Consider the following 17,961-nt stretch of genomic DNA (forward strand, 5'->3'; position numbering starts at 1 on the left):
TATAATGCAAGGTGAGAAAAATATGTCCAACAGTGGTCAGAAGGTAAAATTCTGGGAGAATTCAATCAGTCGGAGGCAGGCGAAAAGGCTCCTCGAGTGTGGATGATGGATTACTGTCTTCATAAATCTGAAGGCATGATCTAGGGCTTGATCTTAATGTTCACAAATGCAAAGAGGGAAAAGAAAAATGAGACATAGGTTATGATTTAGACTGTAGCTTGGAAAGCTCACCCACAGCTCACCCAAGATGTGCCTTGAAAGACAAGAAAAGTAGCAGTTGCAACAGTGAGTATTGCTTCCCATATGCCTTTTCCAGTCTGTGCTATGCAGTAGCAAAAATGGAGTATTTGAAAAGTGTTTCTGTGGGGTGGAAATATGAGTGTTATGTATTCTGGGAAATCATGAGCTAATTTTTGCTCCACAGTTTTTAATATTAATGAAATAATATTTGTTAGGTGTCTTAGAAGATGCAGGGGCATGTTTATTAAAGTCGCTTGGAATCCACATACAACTTTTTTAAAGGTTCTTCTTACTCTCCAGGCTCATTTCAGAAAGAAATAAAATAATATACACTATAACAAAGACTGCCCCAGGCCCTGGCTCCTTATGGGAACTGCTTTATTACTTTTCCCACAGACTCCTCTTAAGGACACAGAGATCAAGCAGTAATACCTTGGACCTTGAAAACAGATTTAGACTCAAAATATGACTATGTCTATAGGCTATGGACTAGCTGGGGGAAAAATGAAGTAATTAACACCTCTGGCTATGACTTTCTCACCTGCACTGTGAACAATTGTCCATTTTTTATAGGGTTTTTTTTTTTTGAGAAACAGTATCTGTGTATATAACCAACTATCCTAAAATGTAAAAGTTCCAAGAGATGAATATTTATTACCTCACACAATTTCTGTGGCTCAAGGAGTCAGAGTTGGGATCCAGAAAGATGTCTCAGTGGGTGAATTGGTTGTTATGCAATCATGAGGTTCAAAGTTTGGATCCCCAACATCCACATAAAAGTCAGGCATGGCAGCACAGGTGGCACAAAGACAGACATATTTTGAAGATTTGGCAGCTAGCCAGCCTAGCAGACATAATAAGCTAAGCGAGAGCATGTCTCAGAAATTTAGATGGAGAAGAATATAGCTTACATCAACCTCTGAACACATGCATGCCTTCATGGAGGAGGTGTAGTACCTAAAACACACCACACACACACACACACACACACACACACACACACACACACACACGTAATCTGAGAATAAATCAGCTGTGTGGTTCTGGCACTGGGTCTTTGGGGAGGTTGCAGTTAGTCAGTCTGTCAGGACTGTACTCATCTGAGGCCTTGACTTGGGCTGGAGATCTACTCTAGACTGACTGCCCCATACTTTGAAGTTAGTTCTGGCTGTTGGCAGGAAGCCTCAAAACCTTGTAGTATTTTTTTTGGGTGGCCTCACAAAATCATAGCCGTCCTCTCTTAAAGAGTGATTGGAGAGAGCAAAGAGGAAGCCACAGGTCCTACCTGCTAAAAGCAATGAAGTCCAGTCCAAACCCAAGTGACAAGGAATAGGCTCCACTTTTTAAAGTGTCTAAGAATGGACAAGCTTTATATTTCCATAAGAGGTAACATGGTTAAGATTCTTGTAGTAGAAATTGAGTGTTTGGTACATTGCACCAATTATTATGTAAAAGCTTAAATAGTATCTCATTCCAGTCCACCCCCTCAGTATCAACACAGTACTTATTTTGTGGAGTAGAATGTTTGCTGACTTAGTAAAGATGTGTTACATTTATTTGTGTTGCAGAATAATTGTTTAACTATGTAAAGGTGTGTTGTTTTTGTTTATGCTGCATTTGTTAATTATGTAAAGATGTGTTGCTGTTTTATTTTGCCTGGCTAAGGCATCAGATTGGTCTAATAAAAAGCTGAACAGCTAATAGTTAGGCAGAAGAGGAATAGGCAGGACTTCCAGGCAGGAATAGTAAGTATGAGGAGGAATTAAGGCTCAAGGAAGAAAGAAACAAGAGACACCAGGGAGATGCCAGGGGCCAGACAGACAGACAGAGGAAGCAGGGAAGTAGGAAATACAGAATGAAAGAAAGGTAAAAAGGCCCAAGGCAAAATATAGATGAATAGAAATAGGGTAAATTAAGTTATAAGAGCTAGTGAAACAAGCCTAAGCTAAGACTGAGCATTCATAATTAATAAGAAGTCTCCATGTCATGATTTGGGGGCTGGTGGTCCAAGAAAGCCTGCACCAGTACTTGGTATGCAGTATCTTTTTTTTATCACATTAATTGTTGCTTGCCCTGTGCTTGGTCTTGGGTGAAGCATTTTATATGAAATATCTGTTAATCTTTACAATGATATGTCAGTGAATATCAGTCTCCTAATTTAATTTTAATATAATAAATTTTACAGAGAGTTCATGGCTTTCATAGAGCTAAGAATTAACTTCAAGTAATGCATTCTAAGATGCATCTTTTAACATCTTATTATATGGGTCTTTCCACCAAAAAAGTCTCCAGAATTATTTCTGTGAGATATTTCTCCTCCTAAACTTATTTGCTTAGGACTATATTGGAAGTGGAATAAATACTATTTCTATCATGAAGTCTATACTTCCAAGCCCTTCTTTCAGATCAAGATTGTTCTAAAAATTTCCCTTCCAAAATTTCTCAGTGCGAAAGACACAGATTCTTTCTGTGTTCCTCTTTTATCCGCCATTGGATGGCCACCCACATTGTCCCTGTGCTTTCTTGCTTTTTTACTTCAAATCCATCCCTGAAATTTTGATATTTGAGGGTTCTGCAGCCCCATAAGAGCTTGAAAAGCAAATAGAAGTCATCTGTGCTCTAAAGTCATAATTACATCATCCCCATTCTCTTGCTTTCCCATCATTTCAAAAGTTAGTGCAAGTTAGTGAACACATTCATCCATTCCATCCTCATCAATTTCTCTCTTGACTTTCCTTTCCTCATCCTTCAACCACTCTCCTCATTCTACATTTGATAAGGACTGAAACTGAAAAATAGTAGCCATTGCTTAACACATCTCCAGACACTCTCCTCTAAATCATCTTGCATCATCCAATGGCCACATAAATCTCCAAGAATGCCTTTCCTAGTGATGCCACTCTGTTGTTAAAATAAGCCCTCTGTGTAGTTCTGTCAGTTTCCTTATAAGTGGTCCCAGGGTAATTAGTGTATATCAGTAGGTAGGTTTTTTTTTTTCAGACAGTAGTCTAAAAATTTTCTTTACCAATATAATTTGCTGAAGACTTTGGTATACTAATATATGCCTCCCAATAACCACTGCTTCAAAATGGCAAAGTTTATATGTATATTCTGTAGCTAAAAATGAAACAAACAGCAACAACCCCTTCAATGTACTGAAGGGTTCTAAATGGTCATTCTCACATAGGATGTAAAATTTTTGTGACAATCTAACATACATTTCTCAGAGTCTGTGTGTGTGTGTGTGTGTGTGTGTGTGTGTGTGTGTGTGTGTGTGTGCCACACATGAGCATGCATTCATGTTCAGGAAATGCCTCAGTTTGTGTTTCTATGGCTGTGATGACTAAGATGTCAGTCATTGGCTAGATGTTCTACTTTGAGCATATCAAGTTTCAATCTTGACTCTTCTATTCTTTTACATCTATTTGAGAAGTCTAGTCTTCCAGGCTTGCCCAGTGAATTTCTACAGACCATCTTGATTTTCATCATTAGGAAATTTCTCCCAAGTTCAAGTTGTTATGTCCATAGCCATATCCTGTATTTGTACAATCAATGCATTCTTTTGGATCGCAGGAAATGAATGCCGTCCCATAAGAGGGTAGAGGTGCTTGAGTCTATGTGGCAGCTATGTGTCCTCTGTGCCCTTGAAGGTTACCACTAAGACACACTCTAAAACACCTTTGAACATCATACAGCTTTCTCTAACATTATTGTAAGACTCAGAAAAAAAAAAAAAAAAGCCATAATGAAAAACCAACTATTTTCTATCTGGTTTATGATGTGCAAGATAACTTTTTATTCTTTTTCAGTAATACACAGAGTAAAGTTACATCCCTTAAGTGCTCTTAGCTTGCATCACTCTGATCGAGATGACAGAGAAAGGAGCTGTGTTCTTTCTAATGATGGCCTGCTTCATCCTGCAAAGAGGACATCTGAGAGAACTTTCAAGAAAGTAGGCAGTCAAGCCTTCAAAGTTTTCCATGCTTAGAATTAGCCTGAAAGGGTGTGTACCCATTCATCTCTTTTGGTATTTACAAGCCAAATAGTTATTGAACATCTGCTGTGTGCCAGAGACTATGTTTTGAGACTGCCTTAGCCTGGATTCCTTGGAAATAGACTCTGTAATAGAAAATTATGACTTGGGTACAGAAGGTATCAGGGAATAATATTCTTGGGAGATGGTACAGGGAGAACTCTGAAGCACAACACAGTTGCAAACAAGGTCTAGTCCAATCCTATGAGAAACTTGGTATTTGAGAGCTGTCCTAAAAATGCTAGGAGACTACACTGGCTCCTTTTATGTCTACTTGGCACAAGTTCAAATCGCTATGGAAAAGGGAATATCAATTGAGAAAATACTTCCACCAGACTGTGGGCAAGCCTGTGGTACATTTTCTTGACTGGTGATTGATGTGAGAGGGCCAAACTCATTGTGTGTGATGCCACCACTGGGCTGATGGTGCTGGGTGCTATAAAAATTTCAGGCTGAGAAAGCCACAAAGAACAATCCAGTAAGCAACATTGCTCCATGGCCCCTGCATCAGCTCCTGCCTCCAGGTTCCTGCCTTGAATTCCTGCCTTGACTTTCTTGGATGACAGACTACAAGCTATAAGATGAAATAAACCATTTCTTCCCAAAGCTGCTTTTGGTCATGATGTTTTATCCCATAATAGAAACGTAAGAATTCAAGCCTTTGTATGCCCATGCCCTCTAATAATTGGTGGCCTACCCTCCTGGAGTAAGCCCTTTTTAATTGAAACCTAGGGCACTTCTGAGTTTGAGACATGACTTTGAGTTGTTAACAACCAATATCCTCAGTATCTAGGCGATTGGAAGAAACTGGAATAAGAATGCCACATTTGCTGTCGGGATATAATAGGAATAAGGATGCATCCATGCCCAAAGAGGGATGGCGGTCTAGTTGAAGAGCCATAGTAACAAATGGGCAAAGTGAAGCATGAATGAATAAGGGAGATAGTATGATGTGCTGGGAGGGCATAGCAAGGGACATCTAGCCAAGGCTAACAAGTCCTTGAAAGGGTTTTCAGAAGAGGGGGCAGGAACATGGGGCTGTAATAAGGAGTTGGGCTTATGAAGAGAGCAGATTGGAAGAACACTAAAAGAAAGTCTTCCTAGTGCAGGAAACAGTATGCATGAATGGCAGGTTACCAGAAAGTACAGTAGAAGGAGCCCACTGCAGCGTTAGGAATTGCCAGAATGAAAGGGTAATAAAAGTAAGAGCAAAGGAGGAAGGTACCAGGGCCTGACCCTGAAGGATGGACTTGAAAGGGCAAGTGTGGCAGGCCCGGCAGTCTGGAATTTGATGTGGATTGTTCTGACAATCAGTTTGCAGCAGGGAATTCCATGATAGAACTTGCACTTCAGGAAGATTATTCAGACTGCAATGTGGAGAAAGGAATGGAGAAACACGGGCTTCTCTGACAGTCTATGGAAGGGGCTGAGTCATTAGTTTGGGTCGAGAAATGACAGTGATTTAAATGGAGGCATGTCAGGTGGGGTGGGGAGAAATGGGTGGATTCGAGTGATACCAAGGAGGCAGAATCTAGAAGACTTGACTGATTGGTTATAGGTAACTAGGGAAAAAGAGAAGTCAAGCTCAGGTTTGTCTTTGCACAAGAGCAGGCTGGCCGTGTGGGAAGCAGGGAATCAGAGTGTCAGAAGGAAGCAAAGAAACCAATTAGAGCCATGATAAACAACACCTTTTTTGTACAGGGACCCACACAGGAAAGAGAGAAAAAAGCCAAACTCTTTTCATACACATGAAAATGACATTACAGACTTCTATAAAAATAGAACCTATATTGTTACAACCTAAAATACCTTTTGGGAGAACAATATTTGTGAAAATTGGACCTAAATTTAGCCTCTAAATATGAATGCCTAGGGCATGCTTCAGACATCACAGCATAGAGGCAGTGGATCAAAGTATTTCTGTTACTACTTGGGTAGCATTTTGGCTTCTCTAGGAATATTATAGAACATATTTCTTTTATCCCTGATGCAACCCTATGTGCATACGTGGGGATGGGGGTGTTATTCTGCTCCTGATGTGTGGGAGAAAGAATGGAGGCTCCGAGTTATGAGATGACTCAGGCTTCAAAGTGATAACTCGAGTGTAGAGTGTTCATTCAATCAATGCAGTGTTCCTGGAGGCAGCATCCCCGATCTTTAGACACTACTGGGCAGAGACCACATCAATGAGACTAGCGCTTGTTTCCTGCATCAACAGGACGTTGTTGGATATAAAACTAGTTGAGTATCACATCACATGCTTTTAATCTCAGCATGTAGGAGACTGAAGGAGGAGGATAGGCATGTGAGGCTAGCCTGGGCTATAGAGTGCAAACTTGTTATCAAAGAAAGAATGAGAGAGGGAGAGGGAGGAAGGGAGGGAGGGAGAGAGAGAGAGAGAGAGAGAGAGAGAGAGAGAGTAAAATTAAGAAAAGAAGAAGTCTGATTAGAAGCCCCAGTGCTTCCCATTTCCCTGGAGGACAGCTGAAATTTCCAGCTGAGCATTGTCACTGCCTATTAGCTTCCAGATGGATTTGGGGACACTGCATGGACCATCTTTTCTGTGAGGCTTTTGCCTCAGATTATGTAGGCCACAGGATCTAGAATGTGCACAGGTTATTATTATTATTATTATTATTATTATTATTATTATTATTATGTGATTTAATTTTATACATCAGCCATGGGTTCCCCTGTCCTCCCCCTCCCGCACCCACCTTTGCCCCCAGCCCCTTCCCTCCATTCCCATCTCCTCCAGGACCAAGACACCCCTGGGGATTCATTTAAACTTGGTGGATTCAGTACAGGCAGGTCATGTCCCCTCCTTCCAGGCTGAGCATGTGTCCCTGTGTAAGCCCAAGGTTCCAAACAGCCAGCTCATGCACTAAGGACAGGTCCTGGTCCCACAGCCTGGGTGCCTCCCAAACAGATCAAGCTATTCAATTGTTTCACTTATCCAGAGGTCCTGCTCCAGCTGGGGGCTCCACAGCCATTGGTTCATAATTCATGTGCTTCCATTTGATTGGCTATTTGTCCCTGTGCTTTTTGCAATCTTGGATTCAACAATTCATGCTCTTGCAGTCCCTCCTCTTTCTTGACAGTTGGACACCTGGAGCTCCACCTGGGGCCTGGCTGAGGATCTCTGCATCCACTTCCATCAGTTATTGGATGAGAGTTCCAAGACGACTGTTAGGGTGTTTAGTCATCTGATCACCAGACTAGGTCAGATCAGGCTTTCTCTCTACCATTGCCAGCAGTCTACAGAGGATATATCATTGTGGATTTCTGGAGACCTCTCGAGCACTCTGCCTATTCCTGTTCTCATGTGGTCTTCATTTATCATGGTCTGTTATTCCTCGTTCTCCTGTTCTGTTCTTGATCCAGCTGGGATCTCCTGCTCCCCTAAGCTTTCTTTCCCTCAAATCTTGCCCTTCATTACTCCCACTGTTGTCCAGGTTGTTTGTAGCTCTTCATGCTTAGGAATGTCTCAAAGCTTTCAGTGAACTTGGTTTTGGGTTGTCTATCATAGGCAAGTGAAACAAATGTTGCCCACTCTCCTAAGTGATGATATACCCAAGTTGGTTCAGAAGACTCTTCCCATTATGCATTTATAACCTGTTATAGGAATGACCTTGAATATATTCTCATTTGTTTAATTTAAAATTAGGATGCTCTAACTTTTAATATACAAGCACATGTGTGCGAGAAATCTCACACTTCTATGCAGAAAATCCCAAGTGTGCATCTGTGTGAGGGGGAAGCTGTTTGAAATAATGAATGGGTTCATGAGGTCATGGGATACAAAATCAATATACAAAAAAAATCAATTATAATTTTATCTACTAGCAATGAACAGTCTGGAATTAAAGTTTAGGAAACAATTCCATTCATAACATCTCCACATATAATAGAATACTTAAGGATACATTTAATAAGAGAAATGTAAGATGTGTAACACTAAAAATTACAAAGCTAAGGGGACAGAAGTAAAAGGGGACATCTAAAACTGTAGAGAGAACTTTTATGTTCATGTTAGATGTCAAATCTCCCAAAATAGGTGTACAGGTTCCATTTAACAGCTATCAAAATGGCAGTAGCTGTTCTGGACCCACATATTTTTGCTTGTGAAGGGCCCTCTGTTTCCCTCTAGCAGGCCACCCAGAAGCTGAAACAGTCTTTGATTCAGGTGCAAGTCTAGTCTTTAAAAAAGTTAAATTGATTCCCCAGTATTTCTCATAGCCAAATGAACTGAAAACTAGTCCCCTGTCTGTATCAGTTAAGGAGGTATTGTTATTATCTGGGCTCAGAGGGAGTTCCAAAGACAGCATTAAGAAAATAAAGGGAGCCGGGCAACAGTGGTGCACACCCTTAATTCCAGCACTCAGGAGGCAGAGCCAGATGGATCTCTGTGAGTTCAAGGCCAGCCTGGGCTACAGAGCAAGATCCAGGAAAGGAACCAAAAACTACACAGAGAAACACTGTCTCAAAAAACAAACAAACAACAAAAAAAGGGACTAGCTTAAGAAAATACTATTGCATAGTATTACATACTATTACAAAGTATTATTTCATAAAAAAAAAAAACAACCTCAGGTCCCAAATATGCAAAGAACACTGATGCTTCAATAGGAAGGAGACAAACAGCTCAACAGGTGTGGAGGGAACTTGACTAATTTTCTCACCAGAGAAGACAAATAATATAAGAATTAGTGTTCAGTGTCATTATTCATTAAGTATATGTAAATTAAAAGCATACTGTCTCTTTATATGCACCAGAATGACTACAAAAAAAATCAACCAAAACTAAGGGTTAGGGAGGATGTAGAAAACTAGAACTCTTACACATTACACATGCAAAATGCTACAACTGTTTTTAGAAAACAGGTTTCTACTTTCTTAATAGGTTACCATGTGGCCCTGTATCCTAATCTGTTATTGACACAGAATACCACAGACTGAGAAAATTATGCATACCAAAAGGTTACTTGACATTGCCCTGGGAGCTGGAAGGTTGAAGACTGAAGGCCTCAATCTGGTGAGAGCACCAAGGTACACATGGCAAGAGAGCACGGAAGAGAGAGAGTGAGGGAAACTGCACTTTCATAAGCGCCTTCCTTTGACCACAACCTCACTTCATTAATAAGGGCAGTGACACCCTCAAACCCAATATTTTAATATTGTACGTCTCAATATTGCATGGAAGTTAAGTTTCCACTGAATTTTGGGGGACCGTTTCACGGCATAGCACATAACAATTCCATATGTAAGTGCTTATCCAAGAAAAAACTAACCAATAGATGTCTGTAGCATTATTGTAATAGAAAATCCCCAAGCAATCTAAATACCCAACATCTAGTGAATGTATAAACAAAATGCCAACCTGTCAGATAACTGAACACACTTAGCAATGGAAATGATTCAGCTACTTATACAGCTACAACCTGAATGAAACTCGAGAACTTTATGCTAGGTGAAGAAACCCTGAAATAAGTTATTGGGCATTATTATCTACATGTGATATATTCAGGGAAGGCAAGCCGAAGAGAGACAAGGCAGATCTGTAGTTGCCTAGGTTTGGAGACAGGAATAGAAATTGACTACACATGGACAGAGGGCAGCTTGGTGTGATGAAAATGTCTTAAAATTTTATTGTGATATTTATACAACTTACATGTTTTCTAGAATCCATTGACACATCTTATGTTTTCTGTTAGTCCTTCCTTCCTTCCTCCCTTCCTCCTTTTCTCTTTCTTTCTTTCTTTCTTTCTTTCTTTCTTTCTTTCTTTCTTTCTTTCTTCCTTCCTTCCTTCCTTCCTTCCTTCCTTCCTTCCTTCCTTCTCTCTCTCTCTCTCTCTCTCTCTCTCTCTCTCTTTCTTTCTTTCTATCTGTATCCAGCTGCAGTTTCCCCTCCGTCCTCTCCTCCCAATCCCTCACCCCACCTCCCATCTGCCTCCCCACATCCACTCCTCCTCCATTTCTATTCAGAAAAGTGTAGGCCTCCCATGGATACAAATAAAATAGACACATCTTCTCATAATGGGAGAACTTACATTTCATGTCTTAATAAACTGCTAAATAAAAATGAGCAGCAGAGAGTAGGAACTAGAGATGGAGCAAACAGGGATGTATTGATGATGGGTAAGGATGATGACAGATGGTGAGTATTTAATATACTCTGTACTCAATATACTCTCCAATTTTTCTACATATTTGAAATTTCACATTGAGCTCTAAAACACATTGCGAAAAATGAAATATCCCACTTTCAAGGTAACTGAAGTGGACACATAGGCTAGATATTATGAGGCTAGATGAAAATTCAATCTTAGTCTTTATATTCAATGGTTACCAAGACTCATTAAACCATATGAGATGATTACAAATCTTCAAGTGATCAGGACTTGGGTGCAATGATCATTATCTGGAATGAATGAACCTTACAAAATAGTGAGTGATGTTGATTATGCCAAGGCTAGACCCAGGAATTTTTTTTTCTGAAGTCTCTGGTTCTTCTGTTTCAAGCCACCATCTCTATAGTCCCTCTTGGCTCCGGTTCCTGAGAGGACATTCCTTTCTGAGTCCTTGACTGTTGGTTCTTATGAGGGCCATGATTTCCTGTCACTAGTGGTGAGTCTAGGTAGACCCCTCTCCTTTTTTTTTAATCTCCTCAGTCTTGTAAATAACTTAGTCTGAATCTAGATCCTTTATCTCTCAGATCTCTGATGCTTTCACAATGACCAGATAAGGAATTCATCTCATAGTTCAGTTTATGATAAAGTACCTGAAAAGTATGAAAACAAAGGGCTCTGATGCCTGTTTGTAAGCTGTTTGTGTAAAATATAGAGAATAATATAAAAATACTCCTCATTTTCCAATCTGTCCAGATTATGTGAACCTTAGTACATAAATAACTTATAAAACATATTTATTGAACCCTTATAAGCAATGCCAGACACTGTTTGAGGTACTGGCTATGCAATAGTTTAAAAAGTAAACCAAGTTTGCTTTGGTGCAGCTTAAAGCCTAGGGTTTAAGTTTTCAAAGACATATAAGAGTCCAGGGCATAATGTGGAAAGTCTTGGAAAGCATCAACCTTCATTCTTCATAAGTTTCCATAGTGAGTGATTTGTAACTTGCCTCTCACCTGCACTTAGGAATGGTCCAGAGTGATCAACCCTACACTTGTCTGCCTGGATCTCAAGTGACTAATTGCTTTCTCTTTCTATGGAGACCACCATGGTTAAGCAGCCTATACCAACCACACCTACAAAAGCACTGTCTATTCACACCCAGTGGTTTCTCTGATTAACTCACAGGTCAGGACTTGTGTGTCAGCCTTCCCTTAGGGATCTGTTCCTGTTTTGTACTTCAAAGGCACATCTGGCAGATATCAAAGGTATGTCTAAATCTTTGGAACTAAACTTGAGTATTCTCTGTTCTTACATCTTAACCCTTTCTTGTACTTCTAGGAGATAGTGTTATTGAGAAGAAAACGCAAAGAAAAAGAACAATTGCTAAGACTGTTATTGCTTTTAGTTGCTTTTTATATACCTGTTTCCTATAAAAAGCAATGTCTATTTATGTAGTTAAAGTTTTCCTGCCTGGCCCACAGTCAGGACATATCTCTCTCACCCACCAGGCCCATAGAAGCTCAGAACCAACCAAGTAAACACACAGAAACTTACATTGTTTACAAACTGTATGGCCATGGCAGGCTTCTTGTTATCTACTTCTTCTATCTTAAATTAACCCATTTCTATTAATCTATACTTTGCCACATGGCTCATGGCTTACCAGTACCTTATATCTTCCTTGTCATGGCGGCAGCTGGCACCGTCTCTCTCACTCCAGCCTTCACTTCCCAGAATTCTCTTCTCCTTGTCCTGCCTACCCTATCCTTCCTGCCTGGCTACTGGCCAATTAGCACTTCATTTATTTTAACCAATCAGATCAACACATTTGATGTACAGAACATTCAGATATTGGTGAAATTATTAAGGCCACTCCATGTAGTTAAAAGGGAGGTTTATTTTGTGGGGGTAACTTACAAATGAAGGGATAGGTTGCAGGGTCTGGGAAAGGTATGGCGCAGTCCTGCGGTGTTCTCTGGAGAGCTCTGCTCAGTCTACCTCCAGCGTCCAGGGTCCCAGAACCAAGAGAAGCCTCTTCTCTCAATCCTGGGTCTTCAGCTTCCTCCCTCTGCCCTGCCTTGGGGGCGTGATCATTACCGAAGCGTCAATGGGGGTTGGAACTTCCAGGCCAAGGCTGGGATGGCTACCCACTACATATTTATATGAGATTGTTGCACAAAGTAGATTAGTTCTGAAAAGCCCTGTAGCCATGGCTCAAAACAACTAAGGCTTCTAAACAGCCTGTTGCCTCAGCACTTCACAGTCACCCAGGAGTTTGCTGTAAGATGATGCAAAGTTATAGAAACCTGGCAAATGTGTGGGATTTTAGAGGAAGAGGAACTATTTAAAGGTAATGTTAGCCAGGCATGGTGGCACACACCTTTAATCCCAGCACTCAGGAGGCAGAGGCAAGCGGATCTCTCTGAGTTTGAGCTAGTCTGGTCTACAGAGTGAGTTCCAGGACAGCCAGAGCTACACAGAGAAACTCTGTCTCAGAAAACAAAACAATAGCAATGAAAGTAACCAGTGTTGCATGTAGTGCCATGGTGTATAGTAGTAAAGTTGGGAACACCCAATCCTTCTGTAGGAAAGAGAGCAAAAGGGCTGGGGAGATGGTTCAGCAGTCAAGCTTTGCGGTTCCAGCATGAGGAGATGAGTTTGGAACCCTCTTCAGAACCCATAGATGCCTGGTAAGTAGGTAAGCCTACCTATAATGCCAGCCTCAGAAGGCAGAGACAGAGGATGCCCAGAGTAAGCTAATGAGAAAGACCAGTCATATCAGAAAACTCTGTGTTTAATTGGGAGACCCTGTCTCATGGGATAAAATGGAAGAGAGATCAAGGATGATTCCTGGGATTACACATGCATATGCATCCACATACACGTGTCCATATATGCATGCATCACACACATATATATGAAAACAAAGAGAGTAAGAGCCATAGCATTGATCTCATAGTCAGACTGAAATCATACCAAGCTTTACTGGTCAGACTAAGATCTGGATGTGTTAATTTCTCAAAGTTTACAGGGCATGATTATGGATTCCTGACCCTAGCCTAATCATTTTTCCAGTAATCAATGATGCTTTCCAGGAATATTTCTGTTCAAATAATCAAATTTCCAGGCTTTTCCAAATCCTGGCTTTATAGAGAAACAGCTTTACAGACACACGGTCTGTCTATTTGTTTGAATATTCTCCCCCATGTCTGGAGTCTGCATGACAAGTTGGCTTTCTTTGAAGAATTTCCCCTGTCTGATTTGACATCATTTAGTTTATTTATGTTAGAGAACCCTCAAGGAAATACTTACCTGTATTATATGTATGCGTGTGTGGGTGTGGGTATAGCATAGAGAGCTACAAATCATTAGAAGCTGAATTCACTTATCAGACTCCTAGTCTTGGATCTGTTCAGAAGTAAACCATACAAACTACTGCTTGTAATTCTTGCTAGAGTCAGCAAATGGGGAAAGGGAAGAAACCAGTCTAAGGGATTTGAGGACACTGAAGTATGTCTATATGATATAAATCTGAAGGATTTAAAGTACATGATACTTTCAAAAGATTACACTTAAAACTGGGTGCAGAATGCTAAGTGAACTACCCTTTAGTCATTGAGATTACTTGCTCTCTGTTCTACTAAATTGTCTGCCATCTTCAAGCTTTACTCAGTTAATAAATGAAAGCAGTCATCAGATGATACAGTCAAATTTAGTGACAAGTTTGGGAGTCGAAAAGAAACCTATGATGAAGTGATAACAGCAGTAGAGAATATGAAACAGGTTAGAATAAAAGGCTTTGGGATCAGAATTTACTGTGCATTAAAGAGGTTTGTTGTTGTTTGCCTTTTGAAAGTTTAGTTTACATTTCTTTTTTTTTTTTTTTTTTTAAGCTGAGGATCCAACCCAGGGCCTTGCACTTGCTAGGCGAGTGCTCTACCACTGAGATAAATCCCTAACCCTAGTTTACATTTCTTGACAATACTTGTGTTTGGGTAAAAGTAAGAGAACAGATTTCACTAGAGTCCTAAATGGACCGATTATGATAAAACACCAGGACAAGCCACTGCTAGAGTATACACAATGCATTTACACAGAAGGAAACAAGGCCCCATAGACATTTTTGATTATATATGTTCTTGCTATGTCCATGCAAAGCTTCAAAATAAGCAAAAACTAAGAGTCATTACAGCCTATCTCAACAGAACATGGAGAATTGTTTCAGAAAGTCCCATTGTACCTGCAGGGCAGAGGTTCTCTTTGCAACACTGCAAATCAGGTGTCATCACCTAACACATCTATGCTATGGGAAACCCTGCATCTACTCATAATGATGTTCACTTGAGGTAGGCAATAGGAAAATAATTTTAATACTGAGGCCAATGATTTGAGAGACTGACTTTGGCTCTCATATGTTATGCTAAATTTCCTTGAAGGTGGGGGTTGGAGGGTGGAGGGGGAGAGTCAGGTAGATTCTCTGAGTTGTTTTCCCTAATTACAAAAGACAGTGTAGTTACCTGGTGAAGTGTGAGTGGCTTTCTAATGAAAGCCTTCTGATTACTCTTTGCCCTCGAATTCTAACTTGTCTTTGTTTTTGTGACTACAGAAGCTTAGCTTCTGACTCAGAGTAAGGGCAAGCTCAAATGGGCAGAACAAAGTTTTACATCCTGCTGATCTCAGTCATAATGGGTTGTGTTACTGTTTGCCAAAAGTTCACTTTCTGTTCTCAAAGAGTCATTTCCTATATGGGTATTCTGTTTCTGTATCCTCTTGAACCCAAGAATGGCCACATAATCTCACTGTTTAAAATGTACTGTGGATGGAAAGAACATGTGTTTCTTATAACATGAACACTTTAGATTTGTCACGTCTCTCCATTTATGTTGACCACATATATACCTGTAAATCCTGATGTCCCATCAGTCTTTGTCCTGGAGGTAACAAAATTTAAAAGTTGCTAATGGTTACATATTATAGCAAGAATTAAATGTTTTAAGTCATTGCAAATTTTGTCTTCATTTTTTGCCATAGCAAATGCTAACCTATATTGAAAGAATAGCCGAATCCATGACAAAATTATAGAAGTAAGTTTTCATTTATGACAATTCCAACAGAAAGTTAAAAATGAGAAAGTTTATTTAAAGAAGTAAATAATTCCTAGTCTGTAAAAAACTCCTGGTCTCTAAACCTCATTTGAGCAGTACCATGCCTCTATGACTGAATAACTTAAAAGCACAGTAGTCCTGGTCCCTTAACTTGGTCTACTACACCTTCTGCAGTAGTGTCAGAAAGCATGGTGGAAGACAGCATAGTGGATGCTGTGCTGGAGAATGTGTAGAACAGTGTAGATGGAGACTTTCTCTAAGAAGCATCTAAGACCTAAGGTATAAATAAGAATTAGGAGAATTCTGAATGTGTGTGTGTGTGTGTGTGTGTGTGTGTGTGTGTGTGTGTGTGTGTGTGTATTACCATGGAGATATTGTTGTATTAGGCATGAAGTGCAGTAATAGTATGTGAGTAAAGAGCACCGCAAGCAGGGGCAGTCTTACTGTAAAGCACTAGTGATGAGTCCAGATGACAGAGAGGATGGAGGCATTGATGAAAAAGCAGGAGTCAGATCACTTAGCAACCTGTGACTCAGGATTCTGGATTTTGTCTTAAGATTCATTAGAGAATAACTTTAAAAAGATATTTATGTATTTATTTATGTTTGGATTTTTGAGACAGAGTTTCTCTGTAGCTTTGGAGCCTGTCCTGGAACTTGCTCTGTAGATCAGGCTCGCCTCAAACTCACAGAGTTCCACTTGTCTCTTTCTCCCAAGTGCTAGGATTAAAGGTGTGTGCCACCACTGCCCAGTTTAAAAGGTTTTTTGTTTGTTTATTTGTGTTTTTAACTATTAACAGGGTTACTCTACATCCCTACGAGCATGATCTGTCATTTGTTTTGTTGACCATTTGTTGACCATTCTGACTTGTGTAAGACAAAAGATCAAAGTAATTTTGATTTGCATTTTCCTGATGACAAAGAATGTTGAACATTCTTTAAGTGCTTCTCAGGCATTTGAGTTCCCTCTTCTGAGAACTCTCTGTTTAGATCTGCACCCCATTTATTAATTGAGTTATTTGTTTCCTTGATATCTAGGTTTTTGAGTTTCTATAGAATGTGTAATCGGGAAGAAAAATCTTTTCCCATTCTGTTGACAGCCACTTTGTCCTAATGATGGTGACCTTTCCTGTACATAAGTTTTTCACTTTCATGAGGTCCCATTTATTAGTTGTTGATCTTAGTGTCTGTGCTATCGATTTTCTATTCAGAATGTCTTTTCCTGTGCCAATGAGTTCAAAGCTATTCCTCACATTCTCTTCTATCTTATTCAGTATATCTGGTTTTATGTTGAGGTTTTTGATCCATTTGGAATTAGGTTTTGTAAAGGGTGATAAGTATTGATATACTTGTATTCTTCTACATACAGCCATACAATTCGACCAGTATCATTTGTTGAAGGTACTATCTTTTCCCTCCAGTACGTATTTCTGGTGTCTTTATTAAATATCAGGTATCTATACGTGTGTGGCCTTATTTAGGGATCTTCAATGCTATTCCATTGATCAATGTCTGATTTTGTGCTAATATCAGGCTGTTTTTATTACTATAGCTCTATACTACAGTTTGAGGTTGAGGATGGTGATATTTCCAGCAGCCTTTTATCATTCAGGAGTATTTGAACTAATCTGGGGTTTTTATGTTTCTATATGAAGCTAAAAATTGTCCTATCATGATCTGAGAATTGTGCTGGAATTTTGATGGGTATTGCATTAAATCTGCAGATTGGTTTTGAAAGGATACCCATTTTTACTGTATTAATCCTACCAATCCATGAGCACACGAGGTCTCTCTATCTTCTGAAATCTTCAATGTCTTTCTTTGGTGTCTTAAAGTTTTGTCATATAATTCTTGCACTTGCTTGGTTAGAGCTACTCCAAGCTAGTTTATATTTTTTGAGGCTGTTGTAAAAGGTGTTGTTTGATAACTTCTTTCTCGGTTTGTTTGTCATTTCTTTATAAGACAGCTACCTATTTTTGTATGTAATTTTTGTATCCTGCTACTTTGCTAAAAATGTAGCAGTAGGAGTTTCCTAACAAAATTTTTAGGATGGCATATATGCAATCATGTAATCTACAAATAAAGATACTTTGATTTCTTCCCTTCCTATTGTATCCCCTTGATCTCCTTCTGTTCTCTTACTGCTTTAGCTAAAACTTTATGTACTATGTTGAATACGTACCTAGAGAGTGGATAACTTTGTCTTGCTTCTGATTTTAGTGGATGGAACTGCCTTGAGTTTCTCTCCATTTAGGTTGATATTGGTTTGAAGCTTGCAGCAAATTATTGTTACTATGTTGAGATATGTCCTTTGTATCCCTAGTCTCTCAGAACTTTTATTATGAAAAGGTATTGGATTTTGTCAAAGGCATTTTCTGCATATAGTGACATAATCATGTGGTTTTTGTCTTTCAGTTTGTTTCTGTGGTGATTATAATTACTTTTTTGTATAT

The sequence above is a fragment of the Onychomys torridus genome, chromosome 16, assembly GCF_903995425.1.
Source record: "Onychomys torridus chromosome 16, mOncTor1.1, whole genome shotgun sequence".
Taxonomy (NCBI): domain Eukaryota; kingdom Metazoa; phylum Chordata; class Mammalia; order Rodentia; family Cricetidae; genus Onychomys; species Onychomys torridus.